A 6,000-nucleotide genomic window follows, 5' to 3' on the forward strand; every position below is an offset into this window, starting at 1 on the left:
GAATCTCATCATAAGAGAGAGCAACTAGAGGAGGAGCTAGAAGCCCTGCGAAAACGCTGTTCCATGATGCATGAGATTGTTTGCACCAGTCAGGACCGAGCCAAAGAATGGGAGGATAAGCATGTCCAAACGATCTTCCGTAATATTAAACTCCAGCAGCAGCTCTGTGCAGATAAAGAAAGGCATGGAGTAGAACCCGATCCACATCGTATTCGTGCCATGATAAGGAATGGCGACGATCCTGATGTAATTGATGAATGGGATGGGAATATCTGGAAAGATGTCCATGGTAATAATGCAGATACTCCTCAGTATATGCCTAACATACTGCCTGCTCCACCTGCTTTTCACGCCCGCCCCATAAGGCAGCAGACTTCCCAAACAGATGGAAGGGGGGGATGATGTAAGGGTAGAGATTGAAGGGATAGATACCCCAATCTCCCAAGCGGACCCAGGGGAAAATACCTGAACCCCTGCTTATGCTCTAATGCCTACCCTCTCTATGGGATGGCCTAGGCCTTGTCCCGTCCACTGGGCAAAGGACCCTGTGGGCCAAAGTGGGAGCAGAGGTCAAGAGTTGGCTGCCATTGGAGATCGATTTAGGCAAAAGGCGGGAGAAACTCTGGCAGCCTGGCTCTTGCGTGTTTGGGAGCAAGGAGGGGGTAATGTATATTTAACCCCGGAGGAATTGTTGGGATTAGGAACATTAACTACTGATATCCGGGTCACTGCTGAGCTACGGGGTAGAGGAAGAGAGATGGATTACTTACTTGCCACTCTAGGGGATGCCCTGCTACGAGTATACCCATCACCAGTAGATTGGGATTTACATTTGCAGAACAACTGGGCCACCCCAGAGGAGGGTATAGCAGTAATTCGTCAGCAGGCCCTGGCCTCTGCCTTGTATGCAGGGCGTTTGAGGCTGTGGGTAAATGGGGGGAGCCCTGATGAAGAGATATTCACGGCCGGAATGCATACCTGATTGGTTCATTCCGCCCAACCCACTGTACGGGGACTGGTTCTGTCCGTAACTAGTCCACGAATTGGGCACCCTGTGTTTGAGGCAGTGCACGCCTTATCTGGGCTTCAAGAATTAGAGTTGGGAGGTAAAATCCACTCACGCACAACCCAGGTTACATCAGACAAGCAGGATGAAAAGAGAGGGGTGGCTGCTAATAACGGACGGACAAGAAAGGACCTTTTCCTAACCTTGTTAAAGTTAGGCGTACCTAAAAGTGATATTGATGGGAAACCTACTGCGGTCCTTTATGCCCTTTATAAGAGAAAGGCAGGGGAACATCATCCCCAGCTGTTGAGTCCTCCTTGCCTAACTGTGCCTTCTGCTCCCACTGCTGCTCCCACTGAGCTATCTTCTCTTGCTCCAGTTACCCGTGATTAGATACAACAATTGGTTAAAAAGGCTCTTATGGATAATAGTGGCATGTGGGCCTGGAAGCTCCCGAAACCTACTAAAGCATGAGGCTGTGGGCAGGGCCCCTGTGTCTACTCCATTGAGATTCAGCGGATACATGGGGGCCCACGGCCCTACATACCGTTAACAGTCCATTGGGGTGGGGGTAATGACCGCCAATATTTGGCTTTGGTCGATACCGGTGTGGAGCACTCGGTGATTCCGGGTAACCCTGACCTCTGGACCGGACCGACATTTCGAATACAGGGGATAGGAGGAGCGATCACCCTGGCGAAGGAAATAAAAGTCCGTGCCACGGTGGGTGTTGGCCCTTCCCCTATATGGTTACATGCCCTGCTGGCTGCCACTGACGAGTGTATCCTGGGTATTAGTGTGTTGGCCAGTATGGCCCTTAATACTAGCCAAGGGGGATTTGCATTTGGAATTCGGACTATTGCAAAAAGACTAGTGGTGGGTCGGGCTAAGTGGGATCCTGTGATGGTGCCTCCCCCCCCCGAAACCAGTATGCATTCCACAATATCGCCTCCCTGGGGGACAGGAAGAGATTACTGCCACCATCGATGCTTTGCAAGAAGAAGGGGTAGTGAGACCTGCAACGTCACCCTTTAATAGCCCTGTTTGGCGAGTCCAGAAGCCGGATGGCTCCTGGAGAATGACAGTTGATTATTGTTTTTTGAACAAACATGCCCCACCACTTGCTTCAGCAGTTCCAGACATTGTCACCCTTACTGAAAACATTGCTACTGGGAACTCAGGAACATGGTGTGCTGTCATTGATCTCGCTAACGCCTTCTTCAGTATTCTTATAGCTGAGGACTCACAGGATCAGTTCGCCTTTACCTGGAAGGGGCGCCAGTATACCTTTACCTGGAAGGGGCACCAGTATACCTTCACCCGCCTCCCTCAGGACTATGTACACTCTCCCACTATTTGCCACAGCCTAATTGCCCGTGATTTGGAGATGGTGCCAGTATCGCCTTCCCTCTCAATTCACCATTATATGATGATGTGATGATCCAAGGGGCCACAGAAGAGATGGTACAGGAAGCAGAACAAGAGGACACCTGGTTTACTGATGGTAGCAGCCAGTGGGTGCAAGGAAAGCAGAAGTGGAAGGCAGTGGCTTACCATCCCAGCTCAGGAACTCACTTATTGGAGGAGGGGGATGGTGGCTCCAGTCAGTATGCTGAGTTGAAGGTGGTCATTTTACCACTAGACCCCCATGATCATCCTCTTCGCTTGTTTACTGATTCCTGGGCTGTGGCTAATGGACTAGTGGTATGGATGCCTGATTGGCAAAAGAATGATTGGCTGATACATGACCGCCCAGTTTGGGGTAAACAGTTGTGGCAGCTGTTGTGGGATGCTTCCCATCATCGTGAGATAACCGTATATCACGTTGACACCCATACCAATGTGACGATGAACATGGCACAACATAAGGCAGTAGCAGATCAGCTTGCCACTATCAGCCACGCCAATACTGTCACCCTGGTTCAATGGGCACACGAACAGAGTGGCCATTTGGGGGAGAAGGGATCAGCTATGTGGGCCCATACATATGCCTTACCCATCCATCAGGACAATGTCCGCATGGTCATACGGACATGCCCTGCATGCCAATTTGTGAAGTCCCGCACAGTTCCTCCTGGTCTGCATGGCCGAACAAGACGGAGAGCTCGCTATGCCAGAGTGTATGGGTAAACGTTACGTCCTAGTAATGGTTGACACCTTTTCAGGCCTGGTTTTTGCTTTTCCCACCAAGACAGCTGACCAAGCTAGCACTATCCAAGGACTAAACCATTTAATTTCTTGTTATGATGTACCAGAGGAAATTCAGTCTGATAATGGCTCGCACTTCTCCGGGAAGGCAATCTGTGATTGGGCAGCTGACAACAGTATTTTATGGGTCCACCATATTCCTTATTACCCGCAGGCTGCTGGGTTAGTTGAACGAATGAATGGCTTACTGAAGGAACAAATTTGTTTGTTAACACCACTGGGGACCCTGAAAGGGTGGTGCCATGTGCTGCAACAGGCAGTCGACAATTTGAATCATCGCCCTTTGAAGGGAGGCACTGCTTTCCACCGACTTCTTCACACTTCTGAACTACAGCCTATTCCAGAGGAAAAACAGTCATTGCCCCCCCCTTCCCCGAGCTAGAGAATGTTGGACAAAAAGTATGGGTGGCACCACCAGGTAGTGGCCCTCCTGTAAAAGGGGAAATAGTGACACCTGCCCAGGGTAACACTCGGTGGGTAGCTATTGAGGGACAGGATGGTTTAGTTTGTTTAAATACTGAAAGCTTACGGCATCGTGAGTGACATATGTCAGGCTTCTTTGTTCCAGGTCCTCCAACTTATGCTCCTGGTGATCTGGCTTAACAGCTGCTTTGATGCCAGCAATTGGATTTGTAATGTCGAGGACATTCCGAGGGAGTTGCCCGTGGGGGACACGGCCCGATGTATCCACTAATATATCTGATATTGTTAAGTATGTTTCAAAATCTGTTTGTGAGCTTCAGTGTCTGGGTTTTGTGGCCCACAAGGATAGTTTGAATCCTTTTTCATGGTTAAATGGTATATTTGGGGGATTGGACCGCAATATTCTCCGTTGGTTGCTTGCATTATTGCTTATTATAGTTTTAGTTTCTCTTTTTCGCTCCTTCTGTACTCTTATGCTTGTTAAGTCTCGTGTCTGACAGCCTGTGACCAAGGGGTGGAATGTAATGGAAGATTTAAACTGTGTTTTTTTACTTCTGCAGCTGCAAGGCTGAGAACCTGCTTGTTTTTTTAGAATCAGCAAACATAATCTAATTTACATGAGGCCCATGCATATTTAGTAGACACACCTAAATTCCACCATGAGGCCCAGGATGCAGTTGAGAGGACATTATCTAATTTACACTATGGGGCCCAGGGATGAATATGAATCAGTAGACATTATCCAACTTCCACCATGAGGCCCAGAGATGCAGTTTTCTTTTTTTGGTCGCAGACTGTCAGGAGACCTTGAAGATAATTAAATCATTTGTTCAAAGAGATAAGATCTGAAGTAAACAACTTTTGGGTAATATAAGCCATGGTCCCACTGCTGAAGTTTGAGACTCTCCAAGAGGTGGCAACATCTCTCAGCAAGAAGAAGTTCAAGATTCCAACCAACGTCCCGGTCCGGGGAGGTGGAGAAGCTGCCACCGGCGCCCCAACAACCTACTACAAGTGTGCCTCGCTTCGGCAGTTGGGACCAATCCAGGCGTTGATAAGTATAATTGGAAAGGGCTTGCATATTGTAGTGTGAATTCAGCTTAAGATTTAGGTAATAAAGACTTGTATAAACTGAACTGCTCTCGGTTTGTGTGTCTATTTTCTTTCGTTAGCTCAAACACTGTGACCAATCTAAAACGAACAAAATGAGAGGTATAAGTTTACCCAAGACATGAACCAAATTTTTTTTTAGCAGGGGAGGTGTTACAGAGATCTGTGTTGTGTATTGGCCTATGTGTTGTGTGGTTTTATGTTAAAAAGAGACAGTTTGCTTTAGAGAGCCACGGTGAAGGTGGACAGCTGAGAGAGTGGGAGACGGACTGAGCATGTGCAGAAAAAGATCTAAATATTTCTGGACTTGGATGATAAACCACCACTGGGTGGTGCTGTGGAGTGGAAGATGGCCCAAAACATGAGTCATGGTTTGGAAGACAGTTTAGAATGTTGAACAACTGAAAAGTGGCAAAGCAGCAGGTATGGATGGAATCCCCCCAGAGGTCTGGAAGGCTGGCGGCAAAAAAAAGAATTTAGAGATGTAGTAATTGTTTGTAGAAAAAAAAAATATATAAACAAAGTACTTTAATAAATAGATTAAAAGAAAGACATATTATGCACTAAATATAAAACGGCTAATTGAAAAAAAGGTTACTATTCTACAAAATCTACCCTCTTCCCTTCCAAAGATGTTGGTAGTTGCATATAACTTACTACCATATAGAGAAGATAAAAATCACAAAACAATGTCTGAATAATCTTACGAATTATGAAAGTAGTTGATGAAAGGACCCCATAAATTTAAAAAATTCAAACCCATTTCGTTGGTAGAGCATCAGATTTTTTTTCCCCAATGTAGAACATGCCATCATATTGGATAATCACTGACTTTGAGACTCTCCAAGAGGTGGCAACATCTCTCAGCAAGAAGAAGAACTTCAAGATTCCAACCAACGTCCCGGTCCGGGGAGGTGGAGAAGCTGCCACTGGTGCCCCAACAACCTACTACAAGTATGTCTCGCTTCGGCAGTTGGGACCAGTCCAGGCAATTAAGTATAATTGGGAAGGGCTTGCATATTGCAGTGTGAATTCAGCTTTAGATTTAGTAATAAAGACTTGTATAAACTGAACTGCTCTCGGTGTGTGTTTGTGTCTATTTTCTTTCGGTAGCTCGAACACTGTGACCAATCTAAAACGAACAAAATGAGAGGTATAAATTTAGCCAAGACAACAGGGTGGACACGTGATCATCCACAATCCACAATGCTCTGGACAGATGGAGGACTTGTGATCCTCCACAAACCACAAAG

The sequence above is a fragment of the Narcine bancroftii genome, chromosome 4 (assembly GCF_036971445.1).
Source record: "Narcine bancroftii isolate sNarBan1 chromosome 4, sNarBan1.hap1, whole genome shotgun sequence".
Taxonomy (NCBI): Eukaryota; Metazoa; Chordata; class Chondrichthyes; order Torpediniformes; family Narcinidae; genus Narcine; species Narcine bancroftii.